The following is a 17768-nucleotide window of genomic DNA, read 5'->3' as shown; positions in this document are numbered from 1 at the left end:
TTACCTATAATCACCTGAAATATACTGTTGGACCAGTATATTAGGAGGGATTGGTTTACCTATAATCACCTGAAATATACTGTTGGACCAGTATATTAGGAGGGATTGGTTTACCTATAATCACCTGAAATATACTGTTGGACCAGTATATTAGGAGGGATTGGTTTACCTATAATCACCTGAAATATACTGTTGGACCAGAATATTAGGAGGGATTGGTTTACCTATAATCACCTGAAATATACTGTTGGACCAGTATATTAGGAGGGATTGGTTTACCTATAATCACCTGAAATATACTGTTGGACCAGTATATTAGGAGGGATTGGTTTACCTATAATCACCTGAAATATACTGTTGGACCAGTATATTAGGAGGGATTGGTTTACCTATAATCACCTGAAATATACTGTTGGACCAGTATATTAGGAGGGATTGGTTTAAATATAATCACCTGAAATATACTGTTGGACCAGTATATTAGGAGGGATTGGTTTACCTATAATCACCTGAAATATACTGTTGGACCAGTATATTAGGAGGGATTGGTTTACCTATAATCACCTGAAATATACTGTTGGACCAGAATATTAGCAGGAATTGGATAGCCTACATTTGAATACTGCAGGTAGGAAGTGGATAGCCTGCAGGTAGGAAGTGGATAGCCTGTAAGCAGGAAGTGGATAGCCTGGAAGCAGCAATTGGATAGCCTACAGTATTATAATACTGTATAGATAATCAGTTTGCAAACACAAGGGTTACCAAGTTGTATGTGTGTATAATGGGTTATTAGAGACGTGATGTCATTATACGGGTCTAAGAAGACTATTAGATAATACGGGTCTAAGAAGACTATTAGATAATACGGGTCTAAGAAGACTATTAGACAATACGGGTCTAAGAAGACTATTAGATAATACGGGTCTAAGAAGACTGTTAGATAATACGGGTCTAAGAAGACTATTAGATAATACGGGTCTAAGAAGACTATTAGATAATACGGGTCTAAGAAGACTATTAGATAATACGGGTCAGAGGAACTCTGCCTAGAAGTTCAGCATCCCAGAGTCGCCTCTTCACTGTTGACGTTGAGACTGGACAGAGGAACTCTGCCTAGAAGTTCAGCATCCCAGAGTCGCCTCTTCACTGTTGACGTTGAGACTGGTGTTTTGCAGGCACTATTTAACAAAGCTGCCAGTTGATGACTTGTGAGGCATCTGTTTCTCAAACTAGACACTAATGTACTTGTCGTCTTGCTCAGTTGTGCACCGGGGCCTCCCATTCCTCTTTCTATTCTGGTTAGAGCCAGTTTGCGCTGTTCTGCGAAGGGAGTAGTACACAGCATTGTACAGTTTCTTGGCAATTTCTCGCATTGAATCACCTTCATGTCTCAGAACAAGAATAGACTGGCGAGTTTCAGATTAAAGTTCTTTGTTTCTGGCCATTTTTAGCCTGTAATCAAACCCACAAATGCTGATGCTCCAGATACTCAACTAGTCTAAAGAAGGCCAGTTTTATTGCTTCTTTAATCAGATCAACAGTTTTCAGCTGTGCTAACATCATTACAAAAGGGTTTTCTAATGACCAATTAGCCTTTTAAAATAATAGACTTGGATTAGGTAACACAACGTGCCATCGGGAAACAGAGGAGTGATGGTTGCTGATAATGGGCCTCTGTACACCTATGCAGATATTCCATAAACAAATCAGCTGTTTCCAGCTACAATAGTCATTTAAAACATTAACAATGTCTACACTGTATTTCTGATAAATTTGTGGTTATTTTAATGGACAAATTTTTTTGCTTTTCTTTAAAAAACAAGGAGATTTCTAAGTGACCCCAGACGTTTGAATGGTAGTGTACATGGAGACTAGTGAAAGTAACAAAGACAGTGATGAAGACAAGTGGAAAGATTCATGGTCCTTGCGGTCTATCAGTTGAGGTCAAATGTAATGAGTGTCGACAGTAGATGACTGGAAACGTGTTATTAGTTGCTTTCAGCTAGCAGTCTAATAAGGAAATATGTTATTAGTTGCTTTCAGCTAGCAGTCTAATAAGGAAATATGTTATTAGTTGCTTTCAGCTAGCAGTCTAATAATGAAATATGTTATTAGTTGCTTTCAGCTAGCAGTCTAATAATGAAATGTGTTATTAGTTGCTTTCAGCTAGCAGTCTAATAATGAAATGTGTTATTAGTTGCTTTCAGCTAGCAGTCTAATAAGGAAATGTGTTATTAGTTGCTTTCAGCTAGCAGTCTAATAATGAAATATGTTATTAGTTGCTTTCAGCTAGCAGTCTAATAAGGAAATATGTTATTAGTTGCTTTCAGCTAGCAGTCTAATAATGAAATGTGTTATTAGTTGCTTTCAGCTAGCAGTCTAATAAGGAAATATGTTATTAGTTGCTTTCAGCTAGCAGTCTAATAATGAAATATGTTATTAGTTGCTTTCAGCTAGCAGTCTAATAATGAAATGTGTTATTAGTTGCTTTCAGCTAGCAGTCTAATAATGAAATATGTTATTAGTTGCTTTCAGCTAGCAGTCTAATAATGAAATATGATATTAGTTGCTTTCAGCTAGCAGTCTAATAATGAAATATGTTATTAGTTGCTTTCAGCTAGCAGTCTAATAATGAAATGTGTTATTAGTTGCTTTCAGCTAGCAGTCTAATAAGGAAATATGTTATTAGTTGCTTTCAGCTAGCAGTCTAATAATGAAATATGTTATTAGTTGCTTTCAGCTAGCAGTCTAATAATGAAATATGTTATTAGTTGCTTTCAGCTAGCAGTCTAATAAGGACATATGTTATTAGTTGCTTTCAGCTAGCAGTCTAATAAGGAAATATGTTATTAGTTGCTTTCAGCTAGCAGTCTAATAAGGAAATATGTTATTAGTTGCTTTCAGCTAGCAGTCTAAAAATGAAATATGTTATTAGTTGCTTTCAGCTAGCAGTCTAATAAGGAAATATGTTATTAGTTGCTTTCAGCTAGCAGTCTAATAAGGAAATATGTTATTAGTTGCTTTCAGCTAGCAGTCTAATAATGAAATATGTTATTAGTTGCTTTCAGCTAGCAGTCTAATAAGGAAATATGTTATTAGTTGCTTTCAGCTAGCAGTCTAATAAGGAAATATGTTATTAGTTGCTTTCAGCTAGCAGTCTAATAATGAAATATGTTATTAGTTGCTTTCAGCTAGCAGTCTAATAAGGAAATATGTTATTAGTTGCTTTCAGCTAGCAGTCTAATAATGAAATATGTTATTAGTTGCTTTCAGCTAGCAGTCTAATAAGGACATATGTTATTAGTTGCTTTCAGCTAGCAGTCTAATAAGGAAATATGTTATTAGTTGCTTTCAGCTAGCAGTCTAATAAGGAAATATGTTATTAGTTGCTTTCAGCTAGCAGTCTAAAAATGAAATATGTTATTAGTTGCTTTCAGCTAGCAGTCTAATAAGGAAATATGTTATTAGTTGCTTTCAGCTAGCAGTCTAATAAGGAAATATGTTATTAGTTGCTTTCAGCTAGCAGTCTAATAAGGAAATATGGGAGTCATTTGAAGAAGCTAATGTTTAAATACAAGGTTACATGATGATCAGAGGGATTGAGCCTGGGGACTGATATGAAATGAGATGCTGCCATCTGGTGTTTGGGTTAAAGATAAGCTTGCTGTGGACCCATTGATAAGCCACCAGTGAAAGTGAGTGGTATTCACTGCACTCAGGCTGTAAAGGACACATTGATAAGCCACCAGTGAAAGTGAGTGGTATTCATTGAACTCAGGCTGTAAAGGACACATTGATAAGCCACCAGTGAAAGTGAGTGGTATTCACTGAACTCAGGCTGTAAAGGACACATTGATAAGCCACCAGTGAAAGTGAGTGGTATTCATTGAACTCAGGCTGTAAAGGACACATTGATAAGCCACCAGTGAAAGTGAGTGGTATTCACTGTATTCAGGCTGTAAAGGACACATTGATAAGCCACCAGGGAAAGTGAGTGGTATTCACTGTATTCAGGCTGTAAAGGACACATTGATAAGCCACCAGGGAAAGTGAGTGGTATTCACTGTATTCAGGCTGTAAAGGACACATTGATAAGCCACCAGGGAAAGTGAGTGGTATTCACTGTATTCAGGCTGTAAAGGACACATTGATAAGCCACCAGTGAAAGTGAGTGGTATTCACTGTATTCAGGCTGTAAAGGACACATTGATAAGCCACCAGGGAAAGTGAGTGGTATTCACTGTATTCAGGCTGTAAAGGACACATTGATAAGCCACCAGTGAAAGTGAGTGGTATTCACTGTATTCAGGCTGTAAAGGACCCATTGATAAGCCACCAGGGAAAGTGAGTGGTATTCACTGTATTCAGGCTGTAAAGGACACATTGATAAGCCACCAGTGAAAGTGAGTGGTATTCACTGAACTCAGGCTGTAAAGGACACAGTGGGAACATTTGGAACAGAGGTATGAATAATTGAATAAGATACGTTTTTGACGATTACCAACTACTATGTCTTAATTTCGATAGTGTGAATAACACCAGTGACTTAAGGATGAAGGTAATGTCATCTAAAACAATAACCTGTTTCCAGGACGTGGAACACTGTCCAAAATGTAAACAGATCCCAGTAAACGTTCTGAGGACCAGGACTATAAAAAAAGGAACAAGCTGATAAGCCAGCAGCAACTTTTTGAAAGACCGAGTGGATTTGTTAAGTGACTAAGATAGCGTAGAACAGTATTGAGAACAGCATATACATATGAGATGAGTAATTCCAGATATATGTAAACATTATTAAAGTGGCCAGTGATTCATAATCTATGTCTATTGGCAGCAGCCTCTAATGTGCTAGTGATGGCTGTTTAACAGTCTGATGGCCTTGAGATAGAAGCTGTTTTTCAGTCTCTTGGTCCCAGCTTGATGCACCTGTACTGACCTCGCCTTCTGGATGGTAGCGGGGTGAAGAGGCAGTGGCTCGGGTGGTTGATGTTTTGTTGACGTTGGGTGAGAGGTTGTTTCCCAGGCATCACACTCCCAGAGCCCTCACCTCCTCCCTGTAGGCTGTCTCGTCATCGTTGGTAATCAAGCCTACTACACTTGTGTCATCTGCAAACTTGATGATTGAGTTGGAGGCGTGCTTGGCCACGCAGTCATGTGTGAACAGGGAGTACAGGAGGGGGCTGAGCACACACCCTTGTGGTGCCCCAGTGTTGAAGATCAGCGGAGTGGAGGTGATGTTTCCTACCTTCACCACCTGGGGACGGCCCGTCAGGAAGTCCTCAAAGCGTGCAAAGAATGTGTTTATCCTGTCCGGAAGCAAGACGTCTGTCTCGGCGACGTTGCTGGTTTTCCTTTTGTAGTTCGTGATTGTCTGTAGTCCCTGCCACAAACGTCTCGTGTATGAGACGTTGAATTGCGACTCCACTTTATCTCTATAATGACGTTTAGCTGGGTTTGATTGCCTTGTGAAGTGAATAACTGCACTGTTTATACTCTGCCATATTACCAGTCTCCTTGCCATGGTTAAATGTGGTGGTTCGGGCTTTCAGTTTCACCCAACCGCTCCTCGTTTCCTCAGCTGGTTGTTCAGTACGGCACCATTTCTATTCAACTGAACGCTCCATTACGTTTTAATGTACTGAACATACTATTTAGTTTAATGTACTGAACATACTATTTAGTTTAATGTACTGAACATACTATTTAGTTTAATGTACTGAACATACTATTTAGTTTAATATACTGAACATACTATTTAGTTTAATGTACTGAACATACTATTTAGTTTAATATACTGAACATACTATTTAGTTTAATATACTGAACATACTATTTAGTTTAATGTACTGAACATACTATTTAGTTTAATGTACTGAACATACTATTTAGTTTAATGTACTGAACATACTATTTAGTTTAATGTACTGAACATACTATTTAGTTTAATGTACTGAACATACTATTTAGTTTAATGTACTGAACATACTATTTAGTTTTAATGTACTGAACATACTATTTCGTTTTAATGTACTGAACATACTATTTAGTTTAATATACTGAACATACTATTTAGTTTAATGTACTGAACATACTATTTAGTTTAATGTACTGAACATACTATTTAGTTTAATGTACTGAACATACTATTTAGTTTAATGTACTGAACGCAGCCCTGCATTGTCTGGAATTATAACCATTCTTAGTGGCTGTGTCCTAAATGGCACCCTATTCCTTATGTAGTGCAGGTCCTGGTCTAAAGTAGTGCACTACATAGGGAATAATGGTCAAATAGGCCCTGGTCTAAAGTAGTGCACTACGTAGGGAATAATGGTCAAATAGGACCTGGTCTAAAGTAGTGCACTACATAGGGAATAATGGTCAAATAGGTCCTGGTCTAAAGTAGTGCACTACATAGGGAATAATGGTCAAATAGGCCCTGGTCTAAAGTAGTGCACTACATAGGGAATAGTGGTCAAATAGGCCCTGGTCTAAAGTAGTGCACTACATAGGGAATAATGGTCAAATAGGCCCTGGTCTAAAGTAGTGCACGACATAGGGAATAATGGTCAAATAGGCCCTGGTCTAAAGTAGTGCACTACATAGGGAATAATGGTCAAATAGGCCCTGGTCTAAAGTAGTGCACTACATAGGGAATAGGGTTCAAATAGGTCCTGGTCTAAAGTAGTGCACTACATAGGGAATAATGGTCAAATAGGTCCTGGTCTAAAGTAGTGCACTACATAGGGAATAGGGTTCAAATAGGACCAGGTCTAAAGTAGTGCACTACATAGGGAATAGGGTTCAAATAGGCCCTGGTCTATAGTGCACTACATAGGGAATAATGGTCAAATAGACCCTGGTATAAAGTAGTGCACTACATAGGGAATAGTGGTCAAATAGGCCCTGGTCTAAAGTAGTGCACTACATAGGGAATAGGGTTCAAATAGGCCCTGGTCTAAAGTAGTGCACTACATAGGGAATAATGGTCAAATAGGTCCTGGTCTAAAGTAGTGCACTACATAGGGAATAATGGTCAAATAGGTCCTGGTCTAAAGTAGTGCACTACATAGGGAATAATGGTCAAATAGGCCCTGGTCTAAAGTAGTGCACTACATAGGGAATAATGGTCAAATAGGCCCTGGTCTAAAGTAGTGCACTACATAGGGAATAGGGTTCCATTTGGGACGAAGAAATACATCACTGACCTGGGAGAAAACATGGAGAACCCTGTACTCACCATGTTACCAATCTGTCACCAATCACTTTGCTGATCCATCAGAAACCAATAAATATCTCCAGGTCTGTTAAACAAAGTGATTTTCATTGTAACTGGGGTCACAGACAGACAGACAGACAGACAGACAGGCAGGCAGGCAGGCAGGCAGGCAGGCAGGCAGGCAGACAGACAGACACACTGTCTGCAGTGATTGTCATTATAATGTAATTTATTTATGTATTTATTTTCTGTTGTACAGAGTTGTCTACTGTTGTCTGTCGCCCCCCAGTGGTTCTTTGTTGTAAGAACGAACTTATTTCCGTCCCAAATAGTACCCTATTGTAGTGCACTATAAAGGGAATAGGGGCCATTAGGGACGTATCTAACTGGAATATGTTGTTGCACTACGTCCTAATGATTAGCTCTGGTCCAGGGTGTGACGTGCATCTTGATGGTGCTGAACCGTCTTGATGGATATAACACCCTGGACCAGAGCTACCTAACAATACACAGCTGGATAATAAGTCCTGTTATCTGATATTCTGAATAATGTTGTATTTTATACGTTGTTAAACTGATAAAAAAGGAGAAACCCGCACACTGCTCTTGCTAGTATCACTGCTCTTTATTCAGCTTTCCGTATCGGGCCTCAAGGCCTAGAGCGTCTGCTAAATGACTTAAATGTAAATGTAAATGTCAGAGCTCTGTGAGTGTTAGTCGTTTCCACCCTTATGTAGACATTGCATCGAATGGGGTTGGAGTCGAGGGGAAATAAACATGTGTTACCAAATATAACAATGTGCATTTCATAAGTATTCTAATAAAGTGTGTACATAAAACGTATTAAACACGTCCAGGACCGGACCTGTACGTTCTGCCCCGGACCTGTACGTTCTGCCCCGGACCTTGCCGTTCTTCCCCGGACCTGGACCTGAAGTCTGCTGCAGCTCAGCTTCAGATTGTCATATATAATTTTTGCTATTTTCTTTAACAAAGGATACGTGATACCCTCAGTGAGTTCGAGCCCTGGTTTTAGTCAAACACACCAAGCCCTTCCCAGACACGGAGGTATTTAATCAGAACCAAACACACCAAGCCCTTCCCAGACACGGAGGTATTTAATCAGAACCAAACACACCAAGCCCTTCCCAGACACGGAGGTATTTAATCAGAACCAAACACACCAAGCCCTTCCCAGACACGGAGGTATTTAATCAGAACCAAACACACCAAGCCCTTCCCAGACACGGAGGTATTTAATCAGAACCAAACACACCAAGCCCTTCCCAGACACGGAGGTATTTAATTCATTGACCTGGCCAAGGCCTTTGACTCTGTCAATCACCACATCCTCATTGGCAGACTCGACAGCCTTGGTTTCTCTAATGATTGCCTCGCCTGGTTCACCAACTACTTCTCTGATCGAGTTCAGTGTGTCAAATCGGAGGGTCTGTTGTCCGGGCCTCTGGCAGTCTCTATGGGGGTGCCACAGGGTTCAATTCTTGGACCGACTCTCTTCTCTGTTTACATCAATGATGTCGCTCTTGCTGCTGGTGATTCTCTGATCCACCTCTACGCAGACGACACTATTCTGTATACTTCTGGCCCTTCTTTTGACACTGTGTTAACAACCCTCCAGGCGAGCTTCAATGCCATACAACTCTCCTTCCGTGGCCTCCAACTGCTCTTAAATACAAGTAAAACCAAATGCATGCTCTTCAACCGATCGCTGCCTGCTCCTGCCCGCCTGTCCAACATCACTACTTTGGACGGCTCTGACTTAGAATATGTGGACAACTACAAATACCTAGGTGTCTGGTTAGACTGTAAACTCTCCTTCCAGACTCACATCAAACATCTCCAATCCAAAGTCAAATCTAGAATTGGCTTCCTATTCCGCAACAAAGCATCCTTTACTCATGCTGCCAAACATACCCTTGTAAAACTGACCATCCTACCAATCCTCGACTTCGGTGATGTCATTTACAAAATAGCCTCCAAAACCCTACTCAATAAATTAGATGCAGTCTATCACAGTTCCATCCGTTTTGTCACCAAAGCCCCATATACTACCCACCACTGCGACCTGTACACTCTCGTTGGCTGGCCCTCGCTTCATACTCGTCGCCAAACCCACTGGTTCCAGGTCATCTACAAGACCCTGCTAGGTAAAGTCCCCCCTTATCTCAGCTCGCTGGTCACCATAGCAGCACCTACCTGTAGCACGCGCTCCAGCAGGTATATCTCTCTAGTCACCCCCAAAACCAATTCTTCCTTTGGACGCCTCTCCTTCCAGTTCTCTGCTGCCAATGACTGGAACGAACTACAAAAATCTCTGAAACTGGAAACACCTATCTCCCTCACTAGCTTTAAGCACCAGCTGTCAGAGCAGCTCATAGATTACTGCACCTGTACATAACCCATCTACAATTTAGCCCAAACAACTACCTCTTTACCTACTGTATTTATTTATTAATTTATTTTGCTCCTTTGCACCCCATTATTTCTGTCTCTACTTTGCACTTTCTTCCAATGCAAACCAACCATTCCAGTGTTTTTTTAGTTTTTATTTGACTTGCTGTGTTGTACTCACTTCGCCTCCATGGCCTTTTATATATTTATATTTTTATTTATTTATACATATATTTGTTTGCCTTCACCTCCCTTATCTCACCTCACTTGCTCACATTGTATATAGACTTATTTTTTTTTTCACTGTATTTTTGACTATATGTTTGTTTTACTCCATGTGTAACTATGTGTTGTTGTATGTGTCGAACTGCTTTGCTTTATCTTGGCCAGGTCGCAATTGTAAATGAGAACGTGTTCTCAATTTGCCTACCTGGTTAAATAAAGGTGTTCTCAACTAGCCTACCTGGTTAAATAAAGGTTAAATAAAATAAATAAATAAATAATCAGTACATGCGACAGTATTGTAGTATTTGTCTATACCGACATCTATGGAGGATAATTGTGTCCGTCAAACAGGAAGTCTCACCACTTATTTATTGGAGGATGAAGAAATAAGCTCCAATGATCTGTGTAATTGTGTGTTTCTGACCGTTAACATGTTGGGTGGACGCGTGTACATATAGGAGGTTCCTGACCAGGCAGAAGGGAGTTTCACTTTAACCGCTGCATCGGAGAGTTACAATGTTGCTGTCACTATGCAACCTACTACCTACAGTAGGAAAACGAGTTTCTGATTAATAATATCACACCTGTTATCACACATGGTACGACCCCATAATTGTTACAATTACAATAGAAATAACACTTTTATATTACATATTTAACATATATTTTAATATTCCTGTAGAACTGTAAAACACAGTAAGATCATTTGAGCTTTGGAAACAAGCGCGTTCATGGTGGGCCTCGTTATAAATGGGTGGGCCTCGTTATAAATGCATGTCGGGCCTCATTATAAATGGGTGGGCCTCGTTATAAATGGGTGGGCCTCGTTATAAATGCATGGTGGGCCTCATTATAAATGGGTGGGCCTCGTTATAAATGGGTGGGCCTCGTTATAAATGGGTGGGCCTCGTTATAAATGCATGTCGGGCCTCATTATAAATGGGTGGGCCTCGTTATAAATGGGTGGGCCTATTTATAAATGGGTTGGCGTCGTTATAAATGGGGGGGCCTCTTTATAAATGGGTGGGCTTCGTTATAAATGGGTGGGCCTCGTTATAAATGCATGGTGGGCCTCGTTATAAATGCATGGTGGGCCTCGTTATAAATGGATGGGCCTCGTTATAAATGGGTGGGCCTCGTTATAAATGCATGGTGGGCCTCGTTATAAATGGATGGGCCTCGTTATAAATGGGTGGGCCTCGTTATAAATGCATGGTGGGCCTCGTTATAAATGCATGGTGGGCCTCGTTATAAATGGATGGGCCTCGTTATAAATGGGTGGGCCTCGTTATAAATGGATGGGCCTCGTTATAAATGCATGGTGGGCCTCGTTATAAATGCATGGTGGGCCTCGTTATAAATCCATGGTGGGCCTCGTTATAAATGGATGGGCCTCGTTATAAATGCATGGTGGGCCTCGTTATAAATGCATGGTGGGCCTCGTTATAAATGGGTGGGCGTCGTTATAAATGGGTGGGCCTCTTTATAAATGCATGGTGGGCCTCGTTATAAATGGGTGGGCCTCGTTATAAATGGGTGGGCCTCGTTATAAATGCAGGGTGGGCGTCGTTATAAATGGGTGGGCGTCGTTATAAATGGGTGGGCCTCTTTATAAATGCATGGTGGGCCTCGTTATAAATGGGTGGGCCTCGTTATAAATGCATGGTGGGCCTCGTTGCAAATGGGTGGGCCTCTTTATAAATGGGTGGGCCTCGTTATAAATGGGTGGGCGTCGTTATAAATGGGTGGGCCTCTTTATAAATGGGTGGGCCTCGTTATAAATGGGTGGGCCTCGTTATAAATGGTTGGGCCTCGTTATAAATGCATGGTGGGCCTCGTTATAAATGGGTGGGCCTCGTTATAAATGCATGGCGGCCTCGTTTCGCTGGAGCAGTGTGAAATAAGCTTTCTGTCAATGATCCAGCCTTAACGAATTTCATTTATTTCCATATTGAATGTGATTGTCCAACATCATCGTGTATTTATTGTGTAGATTGGCCTCTTTCCTCTGCTGTGGTTCTGCATTGCAGTCAGCGATGTTTTCTCTCGGTAGCTGTCCAGGGTCCTGAAATCAAATCATGTGAGTTTGCTTGGACACCAGCCTGATCTCCAGCTCCTTCCACCTCTGGAAACTATCTGGGTGGTCATGTGACTTCTCATGAGAGGCTGAGGAGGTGACACTGATTCTTCCAGTCCCTGGTTCCATCCCAAACCAGTGCAGATTTGCACTCTTGTGAAAAAAGTTTGCAGCAAAAACAGAAGGCTGCATCGTTTTGCTTGGAATAGACAAGTCTTGGTCTCTCCACTCTCTCCCCGTTCGCCATCCTCCTATTGTAGTTGGCCACCGAAAACGTTCGTTGCCCCTCATCTCTTGGTAAATTCCCCTCCTTATCCTGATGTGGCCCAGCCTGCGCTAACATATCCTGTAAAGATCCATTCATATACTCTGGCCACTCACCGGGATCTTCTATGTTTTTGTCTGGGAGTCGGATTTAGCAGCAGCACCACCACTGTCACCGGGGACGGGGAGCGACGAATCTGAGTCTGGGTCCAAGATAGTAGGGTCTTCGCCGGCATTGTTTGGAGGTGTAGCTAGGTCTGGTGCGACCACCTGTTCTTGTCCAGACAGAGATCTGTCATCATCGGTGGAAGTGCATAGCTCGGACTCCTCCGGTTTGTCCTCTTCGCTGCTAGAATCAGCTAACGGGGGCTCGTCGTTCTCGGCGAATGAATGTCCTGTCCTCGTATCTTGTAATTCTCCACACTGACTGATGGACATTGCTGCACACTGATACATTTCACCAGAGAATTTCTTTGGTTTAGAGATTGTGCCTCTTTTGTCATTGTTTAAAAAAAAATTTGCTTCGTGATATTTTTTGTCTGTCAGACATGGTAGCAAATTATTTGAAATGTCTATAGATTACTTTTATCTAAAATTATATCCACTAGTAGTAGCTAGCTAACGTTAACAGGTTAGGCTACTGCCTTAATCACTAATCGTCTTCCTCACACACACACTTAAGCAAAAATACAAATCATTTATTTGGCAGATTAATTTATTAATGTTTCTCATTTGGATAATCCCATATAAAGACACACCTCACCATTCCTACCAAGGATAGTGTGAGTGAACTTCGGGAGAAGGGGGAATGGGGTGGGGGGGGAACTGTAGCAGCACTATGAGCTGGTGGCCGGGGCGCCGCGGGCGGTGTAGTGACCGAACAGGGGCGACGGAGGGCGGTGTAGTGACCGAACAGGGGCGACGGAGGGCGGTGTAGTGACCGAACAGGGGCGACGGAGGGCGGTGTAGTGACCGAACAGGGGCGACGGAGGGCGGTGTAGTGACCGAACAGGGGCGACGGAGGGCGGCAGACAATTGTCAAAATATCGTCTCAAATTCAGGTGCCGCCATAGGCGACGGTCTAATGGGAGGGCTGGCCCTGAACACGTCTGTTAACCCACAATGAGGACATCAAGTAAGTTTTCATTAATCATTCGGTTCCGTTCAAGAAGAAACGTCAGAGTAGTCTGAAGTGGAGGCATTAATTCATGTTCACATTTACAACATAACATGCATGGACATTTCATCATTAAGACCTTTAGGGAATCATGTCTGGAGGGTGAAAATCCCCAAATCATTCTCATTAGCTCAGTGTTATATCACCTCCCCTGTCTGATATCTTGACTTTCTCTCTGTCACACAACCTAAAGGTATTACTGTCATGTTGTAGGTCATTACAATGTACTGCGACTGGATAATCCCTGTCGTTACTCCTGATTCAACTGTTATGTTCACTAATTCTCTGAGATAACGAGAGGTTTTACCTCCATAACACAACCCACATGGACAGTTAATCATGTAGATAACATGGGTGGTGTTTACCTACATAACACAACCCACATGGACATTTAATCATGTAGATAACATGGGTGGTGTTTACCTACATAACACAACCCACATGGACATTTAATCATGTAGATAACATGGGTGGTGTTTACCTCCATAACACAACCCACATGGACATTTAATCATGTAGATAACATGGGTGGTGTTTACCTCCATAACACAACCCACATGGACATTTAATCATGTAGATAACATGGGTGGTATTTACCTACATAACACAGCCCACATGGACATTTAATCATGTAGATAACATGGGTGGTATTTACCTACATAACACAACCCACATGGACATTTAATCATGTAGATAACATGGGTGGTGTTTACCTACATAACACAGCCCACATGGACATTTAATCATGTAGATAACATGGGTGGTGTTTACCTACATAAAACAACCGACATGGACATTTAATCATGTAGATAACATGGGTGGTATTTACATACATAACACAACCCACATGGACATTTAATCATGTAGATAACATGGGTGGTGTTTACCTACATAACACAGCCCCCATGGACATTTAATCATGTAGATAACATGGGTGGTGTTTACCTACATAACACAACCCACATGGACATTTAATCATGTAGATAACATGGGTGGTGTTTACCTACATAACACAACCCACATGGACATTTAATCATGTAGATAACATGGGTGGTGTTTACCTACATAACACAGCCCACATGGACATTTAATCATGTAGTAACATGGGTGGTGTTTACCTACATAACACAACCCACATGGACATTTAATCATGTAGATAACATGGGTGGTGTTTACCTACATAACACAGCCCACATGGACATTTAATCATGTAGATAACATGGGTGGTGTTTACCTACATAACACAACCCACATGGACATTTAATCATGTAGATAACATGGGTGGTGTTTACCTACATAACACAACCCACATGGACATTTAATCATGTAGATAACATACGTGGTGGGTTCTTAAATTTACCCGACCTCTTCTATATACAATAAGTGGTGGGTTGTTAAATTCAGCTGGCAGAGCTGGGTCTGATAAAACATGACAATGGTTCTAAGGAGTTATCTTATCCATAAAGAACTTCTCACAGTCTTCAACGTCGCTGAACTTCACCACTACATGTCTGTGCATCTGTCTGTCTGTCATTCTGTCTGTGTGACTCTGTCTAGATTTAGGTTCCCAAGGAAGGTACTCCTGATAGCGCTCAAACCCATCTGGATCTTGACACTCTGAACATATGTTCTGCATCATATCTCTTACACCAGATATGGTATTTTTTGTATTTTGTACTTTGTAAAAGGGTATTTTCTTTTTGTTTGCTGCAAAAACTGCAAAACCTGCTTGGAACGAAATACTGCTGTGAAACCTACAGGAGCCGTATCTTAATTTGATCATCCTGTTGTTGTAGGAATTTTCCTGCACAGAATGAAATGCAAATTTGTAATGTATTCCAGGTTGAAAAGGCTTCTAAAGTTTGTATTTTCTTCTTTAAAATGTCAGACTTTTTTTGACCAAACTATTTTTTAACAACCCCTACAAAAAATGTCCATTAATTAAAAACAACATAACAATTTCCTGTTGCTGCAGGATCATTTCTGTTGTGTGAAACTGTCTCAAATGAATATATGGCATCTCTCTCTCTCTGCCTCCCTCTCTCTCTCTCTCTCTCTGCCTCCCTCTCTCTCTCTGCCTCCCTCTCTCTCTCTGTCTCTCTGCCTCTCTGCCTCTCTGTCTCTCTGCCTCCCTCTCTCTGCCTCTCTGTCTCTCTCTCTCTGCCTCCCTCTCTCTGCCTCTCTGTCTCTGCCTCTCTGTCTCTGCCTCTCTGCCTCCCTCTCTCTGCCTCTCTGTCTCTGCCTCTCTGTCTCTGCCTCTCTGTCTCTCTGCCTCCCTCTCTCTGCCTCTCTGTCTCTCCCTCTCTGTCTCTGCCTCTCTGTCTCTCTGCCTCCCTCTCTCTGCCTCTCTGTCTCTCTCTCTCTGCCTCCCTCTCTCTGCCTCTCTGTCTCTGCCTCTCTGTCTCTGCCTATGTCTCTCTCTCTCTGCCTCCCTCTCTCTGTCTGCCTCTCTGCCTCCCTCTCGCTCTCTGCCTCTCTGTCTCTCGCTCTCTGCCTCTCTGACTCTGCCTCTCTGTCTCTCTCTCTGCCTCCCTCTCTCTGCCTCTCTGTCTCTGCCTCTCTGTCTCTGCCTCTCTGTCTCTCTCTCTCTGCCTCTCTGTCTCTGCCTCTGTCTCTCTCTCTGCCTCCCTCTCTCTGTCTCTCTGTCTCTGCCTCTCTGCCTCCCTCTCTCTGCCTCTCTGTCTCTGCCTCTCTGTCTCTGCCTCTCTGTCTCTCTCTCTGCCTCCCTCTCTCTGCCTCTCTGTCTCTGCCTCTCTGTCTCTGTCTCTCTGTCTCTGCCTCTCTGTCTCTGCCTCTCTGTCTCTCTCTCTGCCTCCCTCTCTCTGCCTCCCTCTCTCTGCCTCTCTGTCTCTGCCTCTCTGTCTCTGCCTCTCTCTCTCTGTCTCTCTGTCTCTGCCTCTCTGTCTCTGCCTCTCTGTCTCTCTCTCTGCCTCCCTCTCTCTGCCTCTCTGTCTCTGCCTCTCTGTCTCTGCCTCTCTGTCTCTCTCTCTGCCTCCCTCTCTCTGTCTCTGCCTCTCTGCCTCCCTCTCGCTCTCTGCCTCTCTGTCTCTCGCTCTCTGTCTATATATATATATATATATATAATATATATTTATCAATCAATCAATCAATCATTTGAAACTGTCCTGTCCACAGAAGTCATGGATTGGAGGTTTGAAAACTGAAACAAGGCTGACCTCTGCTGGTGAGATGATTTGAGAACACTGCTTGAAAATCCTTTTTTAAATAATTTAACCTTTATTTAACTAGGCAAGTCAGTAAAGAACAAATTCTTATTTACAATGACGGCCTACCCCGGCCAAACCTGGACGATGCTGGGCCAATTGTGCGCCACCCTATGGGTCTCCCAATCACGGCAGGATGTGATGCAGCCTGGATTTTGACCAGCTCCGGGTATGTTTAGAGACATGGTAGCTTCTTGACCAGCTCCAGGTATGTTTAGAGACATGGTAGCTTCTTGACCAGCTCCAGGTATGTTTTGAGACATGGTAGCTTCTTGACCAGCTCCAGGTATGTTTTGAGACATGGTAGCTTCTTGACCAGCTCCAGGTATGTTTAGAGACATGGTAGCTTCTTGACCAGCTCCAGGTATGTTTAGAGACATGGTAGCTTCTTGACCAGCTCCAGGTATGTTTAGAGACATGGTAGCTTCTTGACCAGCTCCAGGTATGTTTAGAGACATGGTAGCTTCTTGACCAGCTCCAGGTATGTTTAGAGACATGGTAGCTTCTTGACCAGCTCCAGGTATGTTTAGAGACATGGTAGCTTATTGACCAGCTCCAGGTATGTTTTGAGACATGGTAGCTTCTTGACCAGCTCCAGGTGTGTTTAGAGACATGGTAGCTTCTTGACCAGCTCCAGGTATGTTTAGAGACATGGTAGCTTCTTGACCAGCTCCAGGTATGTTTTGAGACATGGTAGCTTCTTGACCAGCTCCAGGTATGTTTAGAGACATGGTAGCTTCTTGACCAGCTACAGGTATGTTTAGAGACATGGTAGCTTCTCGACCAGCTCCAGGTATGTTTAGAGACATGGTAGCTTCTTGACCAGCTCCAGGTATGTTTAGAGACATGGTAGCTTCTTGACCAGCTCCAGGTATGTTTAGAGACATGGTAGCTTCTTGACCAGCTCCAGGTATGTTTAGAGACATGGTAGCTTCTTGACCAGCTCCAGGTATGTTTAGAGACATGGTAGCTTCTCGACCAGCTCCAGGTATGTTTAGAGACGTGGTAGCTTCTTGACCAGCTCCAGGTATGTTTAGAGACATGGTAGCTTCTCGACCAGCTCCAGGTATGTTTAGAGACGTGGTAGCTTCTTGACCAGCTCCAGGTATGTTTAGAGACATGGTAGCTTCTTGACCAGCTCCAGGTATGTTTAGAGACATGGTAGCTAGCTGG

This window comes from Salvelinus namaycush, chromosome 31 (genome assembly GCF_016432855.1).
Source record: "Salvelinus namaycush isolate Seneca chromosome 31, SaNama_1.0, whole genome shotgun sequence".
In the NCBI taxonomy this organism is placed as follows: Eukaryota; Metazoa; Chordata; class Actinopteri; order Salmoniformes; family Salmonidae; genus Salvelinus; species Salvelinus namaycush.
Note: the sequence above shows the minus strand (reverse complement) of the source record.